Below are 19235 nucleotides of genomic sequence, written 5' to 3'. Positions count from 1 at the left end.
ATCTGATTTTACTCATTATTTTTAGGTGATTGGTGCTCATACTGTACATACTCAGTCATGCAGGTGTTTAGACTCGGACTTGACACATCTCATTGGTGTTTTGATTCATACTAAGAGGTATACTTAGTGATAGCGGTTCACATTAAAGGAGCCTCTTTGATGAACCAGCATCTGCAGGTTCTGTTTTATGTCTGAAGTACTGCTGAATCTCACATTTCTGCCTTTCGTACCTGTGATCATAATAAACCTCAAAATATTCGTCATATTCCCCCTCAAAACCACATTTTATCAAACTCCATTTAGAATCTTCATCTACCCAATAATGATATTGTGTGTAATAACTAGTACCACCAAATTTTCAGTTTCAATTTCCCAGTAAACTTTTTTACTGCACTTTTCTTTGATCATTTCCTTGTGCTTTTTGAACAGCAGGTCCAGGTTGGCCAGGTAATCAGAGAGGAGTCTCTCCACAGGGTCACAGGTCTGAATCCCTCTGAGTCTCACCAGGTGAATCAGCATCTGGATGTGGAAGGCTGCTCCATTTACCCAGACCTTCAGAGCCTGTGACGACATGTGTCCATCCCTCACCATGGAGTTCTTCAACTTGGTGAGTGCAGCGCTCAGCTGGCACTCAATCCTCTTGATGTCGTTCTTCAGCTCAGAGTTGTTGTTGATGTGCATTCTACATCTCTTCAGACACTCGTCAATCTGATCCCAGACCTCAGAGGCCTTCTCCTCAGCAAACACACATTGCAGAGTGTCCTTTATGCTCTCCTCAGGTGGACAAAGCATGTCGATGAGGACAGCGATTGCCAGCGCTCCGAGGCCTGCCAGTGCAGGATCTGGTGTCATGTCACTTAGCTTCCCCACCAGGTCCTTGATCCAGCCTGCAGCATCGCCCCAAGTCTTCATCTTTCTATTCTCGTAGTGTTGTCTCAGGTTGTCTGAAGAAGCCAGACTGGTGAACGTTACAATACTGTTGTTGATTCTCAGATCTGGACCCTCATTAAGGTCCTTCACAAAATCGTCTAGTGCTCTTCTCTTTCTCTCCCTCCGTTCCTCCTCGCTCATCCCATTACTCATCTTCTTGTTTTCAGGATCAGTTCAAAGATGGAGGTTGTAGTTTTCTGTGTAACACTGCAACACACAAAAACAACACACGTTAAACATTTTCATCCAAATTATCTTGGCTGCATTCATTGAAGCTTTGTGTCTGGACATGTTGAAGTAGTGTACATGGAGCTGTAGTCAGATAAATACAGCTTTTTTTTCAGTCTTTTTAAAACCAAAAACACAGGAGCAAAAGTGTGTGAAGGAATGTATTAAACATAGTGTTTGTCTGTCCTAACGTAAGACACATGGGCCCTATCATGACAGTTTAAAACGCATAGTGGTTTCCTTATCAAACGTTGGGCGGACGGCGCAACAAGGTGTTCCTAGGTTTCTTAATAAGACATGGGTGTGTTTTGGGTGTAACACCATTTAAACCAATGAGAATGACATCTGTCATTCCCTTTAAAAGCGTGCAGCACAACTTCAAACAGTGCATTGGTATTTTGATAGTCAGTAGCGCGAGACCGTATGGAACAGTTATTCCACTAAACCATGCTTTACTAAAACCTAGCAGAGTATAGCCTACACACATTTGCACTTGTCTATTAATTGAACTTATTGGCAAAGTGAAACTAACTTCAATTCAATTCAATTCAATTCAATTCAACTTTATTTCGCCATGTATACAGAGATACTAGGAATTTGATTTGGTCTTCTCCATGCAGGCAACTCCTGCACAAGATCTCCACGGCCGCCACACAAGCGCCGCCATCAAAAAGGGGGGAAAATACAGCCGTATTCACCGTGGTCTCATAGTCAACGACAAAACACAGTTACTTTCACTATTGATTGAAAATAGGTTACCATCAAAAACATGGGGGGGGCGCTGTGGCGCAGCAGGCTACAGCGCCCGTACCATATATGTGCCCACGTGGACCCAGGTTCGAATCCGATCTGCGGTCATTTCCCGATCCCACCCCATCTCTCTCTCCCGCTTGCTTCCTGTCACGTTCCACTGTCCTGTCCAAATGTCGCCATGTGCCAGGTTGGAAAATAGGGCCCATTGTCACATTGGGCTGTTTTTCAGTTTAAACTGAGATGCTATAGACCAAAAAATTATACCCAAAATGCAATGCACAAAGAAAAAAGAACAGCTACTCACAGCTGCAGAACATTTGAGAATTTAGAAAGACAGTCAAACCATGTGTGGCAGGTGGTACTTTTTAGGGGCTTTATGAGCTTGGAATACAAATTTTCATCAGTGTCCCACTCCCAGCAGAGGGAAGCTTTGTATTTACCAGACTATTCAGTCTAAACACCTGGCTCGCAAAAACATGCTTTTCAGTTGGGATGAATTTTATTGACAATTTTAAAAACTATCACCTCTCTCTCCTGCACCCAACATTTTTTCTGCCAACCTTGAGCCGAGCCTCTGACAAGCACTTAGTAGCCATACAACAACTCAGCTAAACCAAAACACTCTCCTCAGGCTGAAACAGAGATATGCCCAACCCCCCCTGCTGTGGGGACCTCTGGTAATCACCCGCTATCCTCCACTGAAATGCAGACCTTGGAGAAACACAAACAACTAGCTCAACAATGCCCAGCCCTGTCCACTGGACAAGATAAGATGGGTGCTGCTGAAATGACTCAAAGTCAATCACTGGCGTCAAACTCCCCGGAATCTCAGCATGAGGAGACAGCACCTTTCAAAGCTGCTGAGAGGCTATCAGATAGATAGATAGATAGATAGATAGATAGATAGATAGATAGATAGATACTTTATTGATCCCCAAGGGGAAATTCAAGAAAGCTATAGCGAGATTCAAACTCTCAACCTAAGAAACATCCGTATAAGGCATTATCCCACTAAGCCACTGACAATCCTAAAGAAAGGTCATGTTGTAACACCAGTATCAATACCCCTGCCCACCTCAGTTGACTCCTTGCCACTACAAAGTCCCAACAACATGGAATACACTACTGGAATACCTGCTGAAAGTGAAGCGTATGCAACAAACTCCCCAGGACCTCAGCAGGCAGATGGAGACTCTGGACCAATATTCATCCCCATCTTCCTTGATTTCCCATCACTACCCACACCCAATCACCTCCTCACCCAATCACCTCGTCACCCAATGAAACTCCCCAGGCCACCCAAACAGGGTTCTAAATTAACACCCGCCAACCCGCCAAATGCGGGTTAAAATTCATTTTGGCGGGTGTTAATAAAAACTTAGTAGCCAGTTCGGCCGGTGATGCATGAAGTATTACGTGCATGATACATAAGGCTCTGCTCTCGGTCATATGTCCCCCTGGCAGTACTTACATTTCCCATGACCACTGATGACGTTTTATACGCCCTTTGGCTGCACGCAGTTTGTCAGCGCGAGAGACGATGGAAACGAACCAGAAAACTACCAGAAAACGAAAAGAAAAAAGAAGAACGAACGGAGCCAGAGCAGACTGAAAGAGGAGGCAGTTAGCCAGTAAAGTAAAGTAAAAAGTAGGCACAACATGTACATAACACAAATACATAACACGTTAGGAAATATTAATGCATTGGGTCATTCCACGTCAATTCAACCAGGGCCCACGCACTTAGGTCTCAAAAAAAATATAATAGAAAAATTACCAGGTGTACCTATGTTACCCAGGAGACACACTGTAAAATTAATTTTATGTAAGATCAATACTTTCCAAGATACAGACAGTTTTACAGGGGGAGGGGGGTGTCGATTTTGTTCAGCCTCTTTTTTTTTGTCAAAGTTCACAAGCCCAAAGCACTCACTCACTAATCACTAATGTTTCGCTTGTGTGTAAAATTGAATAAAGTAAGTGCATTATTTACTAAGATGAGTGCACCATTTGTAGCAAAAGGTGTGCACACAAGGGCGGATTATCAGATGTGAAATGGGCCCCCCAGGCACAAATGTGCACACTGCACAGATGTGAAATGGGCCCCCCACTTCAAAAGGTCGGTAACTCAGCTTTAGGTCTGGGTCTGGGGGCATGCTCCCCCAGAAGATTTTTTTTTAAATAACCCCTTAAAGGAACCGTATGTAAGAAATGTAATTCAATTAATCATAAAATGGCCCTGATTTGTCACTAGACATTAGGAAATCATGCTAATTTCAAATACTTATATCACTGACAACAGTAGTCCGACCAGGATATCGTCATTTAAAAAAGTGAAGTTGCAGCCCTCAACTGATGTTGATGTTTACATATTTGTGTTTTAGCCTGATCCGCCACCTTCCACCTATCTAGTAATCACAAAGTCAGTAGTGTTTCGGCATCTGGGTTGCCAGCTCTGCTTTAGTTACCACATCTGCGGTGTACACCGCTCTACAGTATTTTGAAAGTGATTGTAGTACCAGTTTTGGCCAAAATCCTACATACGGTTCCTTTAAATAACAACTTCTGGTGAGATTTTTGGAAAGAAGCATTAACACTTTGAGACCTTGAATGTGTCATTGTATACATCCTATATCTTGTTTTTGTTCATTTTCCAAGACAGTCTGGGATTTGATCTAGCATAGCTTATGTCTCTTATGTCAGCCTTTATATCAAGGGGAAACCATTTGTGTTTTTATGTCACCAGGAATCAATAACTTTTGATATTTAGGTGGGATAGATTGGAATTTTCAAATATAATAATCTTGACGGTGGGATATTCTATGGCTCACCAATTTACGAGATATATGTAGTGAGTGAGACAAATATTTTATTTATTAGGCTAATTGTTTTTTTTTTCCACTTGAGTAGCCTATTGCCACTGAACCATTGGATCAAGAATGGGCATGCCGAGACCAACTTTTTTTTTTTTATAAGGACGGCAAGTTCATTATTTTGGGTTGCTATTACATTATGGTGGTTGGCAGCTCATTGTCTGCAGCAGTCTTATATCTTTAGAAAAAAAATATGTGTAGTAGCCTATACTCGCTCAAATTGATAACACTCATTTATAATAAGCTAATTTCATTCATTGTTAACATGGTCCATGGAGGCTCAGACGGGTGTCCCGGGACCTGATGAACACGCCGCTAAAAAGCACAAACGAGTGCGAAAGATGCAGCCGTGACGACAGGGAAAGTGCAGGCAGCCACGAGAGTGATAGGTCGTATAAAATGAACGTTGCTGATGTCTGGGTTACACAAAGCTACAACGACACTTCATTATGTTAAACATACCATTTTGCATGGTCTGCGTAGTAGATAGTACAGTACGCTGTGTTTGGAAAATAGGGTCCCGCTGGATTTTCATGTAAAAATTGATTTTTTTGCATATTTTGCTAATATGCCCGAAATTGCACAGCGTCTATTGTAATAGCTCCTGTGTCCTCATACTGTGACCTATCATCAAATGCCTGGTATCCCCTGAAAGCTGAGACCTTGTAGAATTTTTAGAAACTGTCAGAATGACTCTGTTATGTACTGTCAAGGTGCTACAGTAGCTGGAATATTGCTTTTTCTTTCAGGCGGTTATGTAAATCCCTGGAAATGGCCACATTTCAGATGTGAAAGTCCCTAAAATGGCCACTGAAACACATCAGAGGCCCACTCCCAGGTGTTGTGAAGATAAATATCTAAGGAAATGTTTGTACAATGAAGTATGACCCCTTTAGAGCCATTTTTGTGTGGAAATGCTCAGCTGGTTCAACCTCCATGTTCTTCTTCTTTGCCTGTCTTTTCGGCATGTTTTCTGCTTTCTTCTTCTTCAAAAGATCCAAATGATCCTTGAATTTACCCTTGGGGATCAATAAAGTATCTATCTATCTATCTAACTGTAAAAATTGCGACTGTATTCCTCTGACGAGCCGGTCATACTAGTAAGCTATCGTTACGCACAACGAAGGTGGACTCAATTTCCCAGGTGGTTTCACCGGAGGTGGTTGTACCATACGTCACTCGAAAGGTCTACTCGTTGGCTACAAGACGATCTTTGAACCATCCTCGTAGCTTGTCATAGGCCAGAGCTATTGTCAATCAAAGCTAACTTATCCATTAGGCAGCTCGCATGGCTATCATGCTTCTAACACGTGTTTCTCGACAACGGTACGTCACACAAAGTTGTCACTGGTGTCTACGTACTCAGGAGAGCTTCCTGAACACGCTGAGTGGTGTGAATCCCGGTGTTCCAGTTTAGATGGTGAGCAGTTTAACTGGTGATATTTGCATAAAATCAGTGAATATTCAACAAGACCCTGCCTACTTCTTAATCTGCTCTGCCTCCGATAGTGCAGGTTTATATTAGGCTACATTTTCACGAAGTGTTTGCAAGTGAGACAATGTAACGGATATCGCTGAAAACATCACCAGTGTATGTCTAATACATGTCCGTTTAAGCATTATCCACAAATATGACACATACTGAATGAATGGAAAAAAATCAAACTAGCGATCTAGCTGGGATTCGAACCATGCATGGACAAGAAAGTTGATTGGATTAGTTTCTACATCGTCTATACCACTACACTAAGAGCCGCGCTGAAATTGATGCCAGATTGCTATGTATATATTGAACTGTTAGTCAAAGTTAACACAGGTTAACATAAGTGAGAAATATACGCCCATGTTAACTGGTGCCATCACAATTTAACATGGGCATATGCAAGCCTCAAAACAACAAAATAGGTTCATCTTTGCCTCACATACCAAAACCTGATGTACAACAAACTGGCATGTCCCACTAACACTTTATTCCGTTTTGGGGGTTAATAATATGAAATATGTCAGTCATGTGCAAAAATTCTCATAACTTAGTGTCATGTCTCGGTGAAGTTATGCTGTGAGTGAGCTGTCTAATGATTTGAAGTGAACACATGAAACTTATTTTCTCCGAGTTAAATATTATTTAATTTGTTGGTCCTAATTTGACGACACAAAATGGTTATCATGGTAGCATATATTACAAAACTTTGATGGAGCTATAGAGAGTTTGATGACAGATGCTGTTTCAGATTCCCATGTAGCCTAAATTAGAAAATAGTTTAGCCTACTTACTGCTCGTTCAGCAGCCTGTTGCAAAACATTCACTTAGCCTAGATGTTTGCTATAATGAATATCTTGATCAATTGACAAATAAGCTGTCACAAGACAACATAGACCTACATTGATTTAATAGGAACACCATGCTATTGCATAGATACAAAGTAACCAGTGGTGCAATTGGTTAGCAGCGTGGACTATTGCTGCTAGCTTGCTATTTTAGTGAGCAGTTCGAGGCCCAAGTGATCTTCATAATTTTTGCTTTCTGCACAAAAAACGAGCAACGTCTGATGGGGTCATTTGTTACTGTTTGTGATGCAAAATTAATGAGGCAAAATTAATCTGCATTATTCAAGGCATGCATTCGCTGTGTTTGCTCATGTTATAGGCTATCACCAGTTAACATGGACATCAGGATAGCTAGTAAGCTAGTAGACTAGTCTAATAGACTAATAACAAGCGTTGCTCTCTGTCGTGTAGTGGTGATAGTGCTTACTGCCTAGAACATTTTGCCTCAGTGAGACTCATGTTCGAAACCCAACAAAACCTTCGCTGATTTACTTTGACACATTTCCTGTTTGCACAACATTTTGTGTGGATGCTTAAGCAGACATGCATTATAGGCTACATAGCGATTCCCGCATGTTCTCGGCAAGATTTTGCTTCATATTCTGTCGTGCACTGCAGGCTTGTGAAATTGTGAATCTCCAGCACTGGAAGGGCGGAAGCAGAGCAAAGCGTTGTTAACAAGTAGGCAGGGTCTTGTTGAATATTCACGGATTTTATGCAAATATCACAAGTTAACCTGCTCACCATCTAAACTGGAACACCATTTTGTGTCGTCAAATTAGGACCAACAAATTAAATAATATTTAACTCGGAGAAAATAAGTTTCATGTGTTCACTTCAAATCATTAGACAGCTCACTCACAGCATAACTTCACCGAGACATGACACTAAGTTATGAGAATTTTTGCACATGACTGACATATTTCATATTATTAACCCCCAAAACGGAATAAAGTGTTAGTGGGACATGCCAGTTTGTTGTACATCAGGTTTTGGTATGTGAGGCAAAGATGAACCTATTTTGTTGTTTTGAGGCTTGCATATGCCCATGTTAAATTGTGATGGCACCAGTTAACATGGGCGTATATTTCTCACTTATGTTAACCTGTGTTAACTTTGACTAACAGTTCAATATATACATAGCAATCTGGCATCAATTTCAGCGTGGCTCTTAGTGTAGTGGTATAGACGATGTAGAAACTAATCCAATCAACTTTCTTGTCCATGCATGGTTCGAATCCCAGCTAGATCGCTAGTTTGATTTTTTTCCATTCATTCAGTATGTGTCATATTTGTGGATAATGCTTAAACGGACATGTATTAGACATACACTGGTGATGTTTTCAGCGATATCCGTTACATTGTCTCACTTGCAAACACTTCGTGAAAATGTAGCCTAATATAAACCTGCACTATCGGAGGCAGAGCAGATTAAGAAGTAGGCAGGGTCTTGTTGAATATTCACTGATTTTATGCAAATATCACCAGTTAAACTGCTCACCATCTAAACTGGAACACCGGGATGTACACAAAGGCTGTAATGTGAGGAGACACGGTGGTGGTGGGGGCATTTGGAAACGTGACTAGTGATACAAATTGTAGGTTTTAGCCGTCCGGGATGGGTTTCATTCAGTCGACACGGATCTCAAATGAATCCTGAGGCTCATGGCTTTCCAATGGTGTATGCCATGACTATGTAGCTAGCACAATGACTCGGCTACGATATACTTTACATTGAGATTAGTGATTGAACGAGTGATTTGGGTCGATACCGACCCTGTGCTATGCAGAACAGGCTAAGGAACAAGATTTTTTTTGTCTTCAAATTTTCACGATCCATCTTTAGTGTTTTTTTTCTGTATGTTTTAAAATAAGCGATTATATCTAGTCTGAAAAGTGATTTTCACATTTTCTTCTAATTTTTTGACAATTAATTCCACTTTTTGCACAGAAAACCCCAGATAATGTAGAAAGATTGTTGGTTCTAAAACAATATCCATAGTTTTCAAACTTTGAGTGTCTGAAAAGTGTAAAAACACCTCCACCCTTGTTGCCTATGTCAAAAACGATTTCTTAATCTTTGCGATTGTAGTAGTAGCAATGTGTAACGCCAGACTACGCCACCCTAGGACTTGCACCCAGAGAAGTATACCTAAATTTTACCCAAATTTAGACCAAAAGCTCACAAGCTCGTTACTAACTGCAACAGAGACGTGGTTCCAATAATAAGTTATGTTTTATTAAATACAAATTGTATGTTCTCACAACAGATAGACAAGACACTTTCACTCACACCATATAGATGACAAGGGAGGGTAGAGAGACAGTGCTGAGGCTTAGCAGCAGGGGGACCAGGTATCACAAGTCAAAGGGGGGGGGGGAATCCCAAATAGAACACTCACACGTGTTTACACATACACGGCAACACAAAGGCTAAGACAGCACACTTCAAGAAGCACACGTGAGCACTGCACACAGTAGGGGGACACCACCACCTGGAGGATAGGACTGTCTTCCCTGACTTGGGGCCTCAGCACCTGGAAAAAGGAGAACAGGGGGAATGAGTAGATGGGTGAGGATTATACTCACATATGCACAAACAGAAAAGAAAAAACACATGCGAGCAGGTGTGGTAGGCCGACTAGAAGGATCACTGGTGATCCGCAGCAGTATACTAAAAGGCCTCCCACCAATGTGTAACACAGGAAAAAGGAAATAATAAACAAATAGAAACCGGAACTAGTTATAGGCCAGCTACAAGGATCACTGGTGATCCACAGCAGTATAGAGAAGGCCTCCCACCAATGTTCAACACAAAGACATGGAGATAATAAACAAATACACATACAAACTAGTTATAGGCCAGCTACAAGGATCACTGGTGATCCACAGCAGTATAGAATAGAAGAAAAGGCCTCCCACCAATGTTCAACACAAAGGCATGAAAATAAACAAATACAAACAAGAACTAGTTGCAGGCCAGCTACAAGGATCACTGGTGATCCACAGCAGTATAGAAAAGCCCTCCCACCAACGTTCAACACAAAGACATGAAAACCCCAAAAGAAAAGACAGACAGGAACAAAACAACACGAGTATGAAAGCTAAAGCTAGGAGGGTCTTAACACCAGCATTTAGCAGATCTCAGCTATGCTACACAAGGCCTATACCTGTTTCTAACCCAAAACATAGACAGACAAACAATAAAAAAAACAATAATAAACCACACACCAAACAATAAATCACACCAGCATGCTACATGCACACCGTCATACTCATTCACACACACATACACAAACAATCAATCTAGACACAACAAGAGACAAGGCACTTAGCCCATTAAAATGCGTTGTCGGCGTCTTCACGGCCAAAATAGGCGAAGCACTGGTCTTGGAGAAAAGCGTGGCAAAACAGCAGCGGTCACTAGCCCCAAACTCACGGTATCTACGAAGCATAATCAGATAACAGTTAGAGCCAGCCATGAAGCAGAAAGTGAGAAGGCAGAATCCAAGGTGGCTACCTACCAGGAAATCAGCTGTTTCCCCTTCAAATCAGACACTCAGCTGGGCACCAGCGAGTTCTTTAGTTTAGAAGATCACCTCGACAAAACGTAATGCAAGCACTCCACCGGTACAAACCACCGAGCGGCACCAATTACTGCCAGCAACAGGTAGAAGTGCTACAAAGCCATACATAACAAGAATAAGTGATCACAATACTACTAATAAAACCAAGCGAGTAGGAGATAGTGTAGAAAGAGTAGACATACCGACAAGCAGGTAGACGGGACGTAGCAGGAAGTAACGAGGAACTGACGAGGAATGAGGAACCGGGGCGTTTCCACAACAAACATGGTTTGGCTCTGTCCATGCGTTCCACCACACTTTTCTTGATGCTTTCCTTGACCCAGGGCCAGGTTAAGGTCATCTGGGGCCCGGGGCAGAGGCCTCCCCTATATTTTTTTCAATATATATTACTATTATTATCAATATACATAAGACAGAGAGAGAGAGAGAGGCAATTAAATTATGACAGATAATGTAAAAATGAAATTTGCATTTATATTGTGGAACTGTTAATAACCAACATACTGTAACAAACTGCTAGGTTGTCTTTATTGGTTACGCACCAAAACACACGAACAGCATTATGGGAGTACAGTCATAACAGCTAGGCTCAGATCATTACACAGCCCCCCGAGACTTAGTCCATGTCCCCTTGACTCAAGTCTTACCCTACGTCAGTCCATGAGCCTGGCTGGGACGCGACGCTGTCGTTGTGGGCGCCCCGCTGTCGCGGCGGTGACTTCCGGTGAAGGCTGCACGGTGATCGGTGTTAGCCACAGCTCCATTGTCACCAAGTTCCACAGAGTCAGTGTCAAAGTCTCCACGACCCTCAGCTGAGGCCAGGGGTCGATACGGGGCCAGTCGATCACGGTGGAGAGCCACAACTCTCCGACGCTTAATCAGTCTCACACGATAGACCACATCAGACAGCTTCTCTAAGACATCGCACGGCCCGACCCACTGGCTAGTGAGTTTCGGGGAAATGCCTTTCTTTCTCTCTGGGCAGTACACCCACACTTTATCGCCGGTCTGGAACTCCTGGTCGCGACAGCGCGTATCGTAAGCTCGCTTTTGACGTATTCCAGCTTCACTCATAGCCTGCCGGGCCAACTCGTGTACTCCCTTCAGTCTCTCGCGTAGCTGCTTGTAGTATTCCAGCCCTGGCTTACCTCCAATCTCCGCTTCCGGAGGCGAATCGAACACCAAGTCCACCGGCGTGCGCAGCTCTCGCCCGAACATCAGAGCTGCCGGTGTGCATTTCGTTGACTCTTGCACCGCTGTGCGATATGCCCAGAGCACCAGGGGCAAGTGTAAGTCCCAGTCCTTTTGTCGGCGGTCGGCCAATATGGCCAGCTGCACTGCTAGCGTCCGGTTAAACCGTTCGACCAGCCCGTCGCTTTGTGGATGCAGAGGTGTCTTTCTCGTTTTCCGGATGCCCATGCGCTGGCAAACCTCAGCAAACACCTCCGCCTCGAAATTCCGCCCTTGGTCGCTGTGGAGCTCTTCCGGTGCCCCGAACCGGCAGAACATCTCAGTGACCAGTCTGTCCGCTGTCGTGTGGGCGCTCTGATCTGGCACTGCATACGCCTCCGGCCACTTAGTGAAATAGTCCATAGCTACGAGCACGTATCGATTTCCCCGCTCTGTGACTGGCAGTGGGCCCATGATATCGACGGCTACCCGCTCCATGGGAGCCCCGACTGCGTATTGCTGCAGTGGAGCGTGCGAGCGTTGCGTGGGGCCCTTCTTCGCTGTGCAGGCGTCACAGCAGTGAACATGCAGTTCAACGTCCAGCCTGCATCCCGGCCAATAGAAGTGGCTTCTCAGCAACTGGAAAATGTCAGATTGTCTATCGGGAGCTCGCCTTTGTCTATACAACAGTCCTACTGTGCTACTATTCCCGGCCACTGTGAATAAATCGCTTTGGTCTCTGGATCGAGTGCTGATACGTCAGTCTATGGCGGTCGCTGACCGGCTTCGATCCATGACCACACTCGGCCGAGCGTGGCGTCCTCCGATTGCGCCTTCCGGATCTCCTCCCTTGACATCACGTCCACCGGCGACTGCGCGTCCATGGCTCCAGCTGCCGCTCTGCAGTGCTGCGTTGTGGCGTTGGGCTGCGGTGCGTTGTCTCCGGTCTCTCGATCACTGTAGCTGGTAGCGGAAGGCGGCGAGACGACCTCGGGGTGCTGCTGGCGAGCATTGACTCTCTCGCTGCCGTGAAGCTGTCGAGCGGTGGCTCTCTTGATGGCGCAGCGCTGGCGAGCGTTGAGTCTCTCGCTGGTGTGCTGCTGGCGAGCGTTGACAACAGCGACTCTCTCTCTCTGCCAGCGGTGATGCAGCCTGTAGCCGACGAGCGGGCTCTGGTTGAGCCGCGGCCAGGCTCCTCTCCTCCCTCCGGTGGCAGTGCTGGCACTGGTCTGCTGCACCGTGAAGGCGACCCGCCCGGTGTCGAATCTCCATGTTGTAGTCCTGGAGCGCCTCCAGCCAGCGAGCCAGCTGGCCCTCTGGTTCTTTGAAGTTCAGCAGCCAGGTGAGCGATGCATGGTCCGTTCTCAGCAGGAACCGTTTGCCGTAGAGGTAGGTTTGGAAATGGCGCACTGCCACCACCACAGCCAACAGTTCTCTGCGGGTCACGCAGTAGTTCTTCTCCGCTCGGTCCAGTGAGTGGCTGAAGTATGCGACCACCTGCTCGCCCTGCTCGCCTGCTTGAGAGAGGACGGCGCCGACGCCCACGTCGATGGCGTCGGTGTCCAGGATGAACGGCAGTTGAGGGTCAGGGAAAGCGAGCACTGGGGCCTCACATAGCGCCCTCCGCAGCTGCCGGAATGCCGCGTCGCACTCTCGCGTCCACTCGAAGAGCTGGCCTTTGTGCGTCAAACGATGCAGCGGGCTGGCGACTGTAGCAAAGTCCCGGATGAAACGCCGGTAATATGACGCCAGGCCCAGGAAGCTCCGCAGCTCAGCACCATCGGGCGGAACAGGCCAACGTCTCATCGTCTCCACCTTAGCTGGGTCGGTGGCCACTCCGGCGGCCCCCACGACATGGCCCAGGAATCCGGTTTGCCTCCGGAACAGGTGGCACTTTTTCGGGTGCAGTTTGAGCCCAGCACCCCGTATGGCGTCGAACACCTTTTCCAGATGTCCTATGGCACCGGTGAAGTCTGTTGCATGACACAGGATGTCGTCCAGGTAAACCACGCAGCATGTTCGTGGAATGCCCGCCAGGACACGCTCCATCAGCCGCTCAAAGTTCGCTGGCCCGTTGCATAGGCCGAACGGAAGTACCCGGAACTGCCACAGCCCTTGCCCGATGGTAAACGCTGTCTTTGGCCGAGCTTCCGGGGCTAGCTCAATCTGCCAGTAGCCACTGCGTAAGTCCAGCGAGCTAAACCAGCAGGAGCCGGCAATGCTGTCCAGCGCATCGTCAATGCGGGGGAGCGGGTAGGAGTCTTTCCGGGTTACCTGGTTGAGGCGCCTGTAGTCAACACCGCCACGAGCCGTCCTTCTTCCGGACGAGTACAGCCGGCGCAGCCCAGGGACTACTGCTTGGCTCTATCACTCCTGCCGCGGCCATTTCCTTGATCTTTTCTTTAGATGCTTGTCGTTTGGCGAACGGTAAGCGATGAGGCTGAAGTCGGATGGGGCGAGCATTTCCGGTGTCGATATCGTGTTGGACCAGGCTCGTTCGGGTGCAGTCCTCATCTCTTGCAGCGAAGATGTCGGTGTACGCTGCTAGTAGTCTCCGCACCTGGCTACCCTGTGCTTCACTCAGCCCCTCACAGCTACGAGTGCAGAGTTCATTTACGGCTTGCCTTGTCTCTAAAGAGGGCCGCGCTCTCTGAGCGGAGAGTGGTGTTTGCTCAACCCGCTCTCTTGGCTCCTCCCTGGTGGGTGTAAGCTGAGGAGTGGCGGCCTCAGCGAGCGGACCTGGATGAGACCTGTTGTTTTCGCGGGCTTGAGTTTCGCGGGCTTGTGTTTCGCGGGCTTGTGTGGGGAGGGGCGGAGTCTGGGATGACGAGTACTCTTTGCGAGTTCGCTTCCTGCGGACTTGTGTGGAGCGAGTTGGAGAGTTCTTCGTCGCTCCAGCTCTCCGCACTTCATGCTCTGTTTTCCCCGCCGTGTGCAACACTACGCTGCTCGTCCCCAAGTGTAGTGTGAACCGGGAAATGTCCACCACAGCCCCCCATTTCTCTAGCACGTCCAGGCCGAGAATGCAATCATCCTGAATGCTAGCCAACCAAAGCCGGCGGCTTGCCGTCTCACCGTTGATGCACACGCACACCACTTTTTGTCCATACAGTTCCGCTCGCTCTCCGGTAACTGTTGTGATGCACTTTTTTGTCTTTTCCCAGCCTCTGGGTCTGGCTACAAGCGTGCCGGGTAAGAGACCGGGGCGCACAAGCGAGATGGTGGAGCCAGTATCGATCAAGGCGCGACACCGAGTCCCATCTAGCGTGCAGTCCACATACAGTCCTCTGGTTTGGCCGAGCCGGCCCAGCCGTATGCAATCCATAGCCCCTCCCGCCGTTCCACCTTCTTCTAGTAACTGGGGTGCGAGCGTGAGGGGTGCCGGGGCTGGGCAGTACCACGCGATTGGTCCCGGCTCGCCACACCGGTGGCATCCGTCTCCGCTGGCCGGCCTCTTCCACTCGCGTGGGCGCCGTTGTGGTGGCTGTGCCGTGGTCTGCCGCGTCACCTCCAGTTCCTCCCCGTCTTCCTCCATCGATGTCTGGCGTGCGCAATGCCGCGACTCTGTTGTGCGGAAGATGTTTTCCACCCGTTCGGCTTCCGCGAGTACCACGGACAGCGAGCTGGGGGCACTCAGGCGAAGGTGTTCTTTTAGCCGCTCTGGGTGGATGCCTCGCACGAACGCTTCCAGTGCCGTCTCTTCATGTAGACCCTGGCTGTACGTTGGGTAGCCCCGCCGGGCATACAGCTGCAGGTCAGCCGCGAACTTGCCCAGTCTCTCGTCCTTGTGTCGCCGTCTGGAAGCGAGTTGTTCTTTGGCATCGCTGATGAAGATTCTCTGGCCGAATCGTCGTTGCAGAGCTGCTTCGATTGCGGTCCAGCTTACTTGCTCCGCCGGTGGCAGGTCTTCTAATACTTGTAGCGCTTCCCCCTCCAGGGCCAACGCCACCTGTACGCCTGTTCTCTCCGCCGACCAGCCATTCAGCTCGGCTGCCAGCTGGACCTGTACCAGGTATGTCGCCAGTGGCCTTTCGCCATTGTAGTGGGGCAACTTTACGCTGGGGCGCCCTTCTACCGCCGCCGTTGCACCGAGGACCGGCCGGTTTCCATCGCTCCCGTGTGGAGCGGGTTCAAGTGGCGGGATGCTGCCATCAGCCCGGTTCGTTTCCTCCTGTGGCCGGGGGCGGGTCTCTTAATCACGGTCACGCTGCAGGCTGGCTCCGTCTGCTGGGCTCAGCAGGTGGCCATGGGCGAGCGTGCTGTCGAAGAGCCGTCTTGGCAGGAAACTCATCATCGCCAGGTAATCAGTTGCAGCTTTCTCCTCCCATCCAGTAGGGGTCGTCATCCCATTTCTGACACCAATGTAACAAACTGCTAGGTTGTCTCAAAATGGTCTTTATTGGTTACGCACCAAAACACACGAACAGCATTATGGGAGTACAGTCATAACAGCTAGGCTCAGATCATTACAATACAATTGTACCAACATACAAAAAACAAGTAGCCTACAAACATGGGGCAATGCACAAAAAAATCAACCATGAAATATTATATTATTACCATTAATGAATTACTTAAACTAAGGCTTGAAAAAAACTGCCAGTGGTAACCAGGTCAGCCTAAAATGTGCAAATCCCGAACTCTGAACTCATGAAACATTGTAGCCTAGAGTTTGGCACGTACGCACACAGCCACATCATGATACATTGTTAACACACAGCCCTAGCCAGCCACGATGTCAAATACATTGAAACACGCAGTCTAGCACACACACAGCCCAGCCACATCAAATACAAACAAGGGGGGTGTTGGAGCCGATAACGGTAACGTTGTCAGGGACAGGGGTGGACGTGGACTTATCACTATTTTGATCCTCGTTTTGATAAAAGTGGACAAGGCGCCTGCAGGAATGAATGCGATGGTATGCACACACCCACCTAACTTTCAACGCTTTGATAATATTTGTTAAAATATCAGTTAAAAAGTAGTCTACATAGTAGGCTAATGACATCCACATGCAATATCTTTACAACAACAACGCCTAACAACGACCTATTTATTTGGACAACTTTAGCCCTATAAAGGCTAAAGTTACCTTTAGTTTTGTTCACGTATGGCTTTAAACAGCGGTAATGCTAGCCATTTTGACAAGCACAATAATCTTGCCTACCTTGTGCTTGCGGCTTGCCCATTTGAAATAACTCTTCTCGCGTTGCTGTCTCCATCCTTTCTGTTTTCGTTGTTTAAAAAACGTGGTATATCCATGATGAGTCTCGAGTTAATGAATTAGCTTATAACATTGTGTGCTGATAACCAGCATAGATGGTAATAGAAAACAACAAGCTAGCCGACAACTTCTGTAGCATGCGTATGTAGGCTCTCCTGCTCAAACAAAAGGTGCGCGCGTGCATAGTTCTGCATTAAGTTGATTTTGATAACGTGTTTACAAACTTACTTTACAGAAAATTGTAAATAGCCTACTGTCATGCAGTTAATGGAATACTGTGCAGAGTTGGGAAGTTATGGTAGCCTAGGCCTATTTGGTATGAACACACACACACAGGGGCAATTCTCTCTCGAGTAGCCTGATGATATAGCCTGGGTGTTCCCATGCTGCCTTGCCAGGCTACTGATGATACGCACAGTGCGTACTTGGGTACGGCCGTGGTTTTGGCGCGCCTTAGTGAGAACGTCTGGCTGCCGCTCTCTCTTTTTTCGAGCTCCGCTTTCATATTTCCTAATTGTCTCATGCGAAGCCATTGTTGTCTGTGATAGCATGCATTGATAAGGGGAAAGACGTGACGATAAGACATTTGTTTTCTTTTTTAAATGTCCCGCGCCGGGGCCCCCTAGTGGCCGGGGCCCGGGGCAGCAGCCCCTTTGCCCAATGCACAAAAAACGCGGCCCTGCCTTGACCTGCCATGTCATTCTGTTGTCTACCTTAAAGGAACACGCCACCCAATGTCAGTAGTAATATATGTTCTTACCTTAACTTTCACGAGTTGAGTCATACCTCTCCCGTGTCGTTACGTGCACTCAAACGCTCTGGTGCGTGGCTGGACTGTGTTAGCATGTTGCTATGCTAGCGGGCTTTGCCGAAACTAAGTGTAGAAGTAATCAAAAACATCCACGTTTTCCCGACTTAAATACAGTTGCACGAGTAGTTGATAGAAATGCTACGGCCACGCAACATGAAACGTGGCGATTTTCCAAGCGAATAAACAGGAGAACTACAATGTGTGGCGCAATAGCACTTGGGAGTACTTCGACCTAGCGTAGTAGTATTGTTAACACCTAATTGTAGATCCTATCCACCACAGAGTTTAGAATCCATGCTGGATCGACCCTCAGACTCTCCCTCCCCTCTGAGCGAGAGAGAGGCACACACACTAGAGATGCGCTGATGGGCTATTATTTCAACCATAACTGCATAGCAAAACTTATCATCCATCAGCACCAAAGTTTTTTGACCAATTTTCAAAACTGCACCTGCCCACCATCCGCTGGTTGTTTTAATGTAGGCTATATGGGTGATGCAGCGCTGCTGACGTGAGGCTACAAAGCCCTTGCCTGTTCTAGAAAGACTGATCCAATGCAGCAAATATATTAAAAGGCTAAAGTCGTACATTGGCTATGTTGTAGCCTATCCCCAGAATATCAGCAGCAAACTCAGTCTCTGTCTCGCAAAACAGTCTCCAAATAAAACGCACATCGGCCTGTTGCCTATTCTGCCAGCTTGTGACAATATATCGTCCAAAATGCTTGATTGCATTGCATTCTCCACATTTTAGCTAAATTTTCATGTACCACATCAGCATTTTTGTTCAGTGAATCTTTTGTTAATTGCTTTACAATTACCGTCGGGCCTATAGGCCTATTGCCTGGCTTGCCTCAGCTTCGGTCACGTCCTTTTACAATTTTATCATTGTAATAAAAAACGCAATTTGCCACATAATTTCAACATGCTCCTGGCCTACTAATTAATGCCTATTGTACTTTATTTTTTGCAAAAAGAAAGAAATCCTTGATAAAATAACAAGTCATTCACATTATAGGCTACTTTACACACTGTTATGTCAAGGTGACTGACAAGCCTGTTCTGAAGACTCCCATTCATTTTGACTGCACGAGCGCGTCTTTTTCAGACAGACAGCGCAATTCATTTTAAAGCAATTTACAAAAGATTCACTGAACAAAAATGCTGATGTGGTACATGAAAATTTAGCTAAAAATGTGGAGAATGCAATGCAATCAAGCATTTTGGACGATATATTGTCACAAGCTGGCAGAATAGGCAACAGGCCGATGTGCGTTTTATTTGGAGACTGTTTTGCGAGACAGAGACTGAGTTTGCTGCTGATATTCT

The 19235-nt window shown here is 46.6% G+C and overlaps 1 long non-coding RNA gene across 2 annotated transcripts; it reads right to left on the bottom strand.

Moving 5' to 3' along the window:
• Positions 1 to 9329: 9329 nt before the first annotated feature.
• Positions 9330 to 10920, bottom strand: LOC143122413 (uncharacterized). 2 transcript variants are annotated; one of them, XR_012986667.1, is made up of 3 exons: positions 10882 to 10920; positions 10637 to 10791; positions 9330 to 10556 (listed from the first exon to the last, which is right to left on the bottom strand). It is a non-coding gene; the product is annotated as an uncharacterized LOC143122413 (long non-coding RNA). The 2 variants fall into 2 exon arrangements; XR_012986666.1 differs by lacking the exon at positions 10882 to 10920 and having other exon boundaries at positions 10637 to 10867.
• Positions 10921 to 19235: the final 8315 nt, after the last annotated feature.

Source organism: Alosa pseudoharengus, unplaced genomic scaffold (genome assembly GCF_046254945.1).
Source record: "Alosa pseudoharengus isolate Yale_2024_CS ecotype anadromous, Long Island Sound unplaced genomic scaffold, YU_APseudo_1.1 YU_APseudo_1.1_scf_14, whole genome shotgun sequence".
Classification (NCBI taxonomy): Eukaryota; Metazoa; Chordata; class Actinopteri; order Clupeiformes; family Clupeidae; genus Alosa; species Alosa pseudoharengus.
The sequence above is the reverse complement of the archived record's forward strand: the minus strand, read 5'-3'. Positions and strand labels throughout refer to the sequence as shown.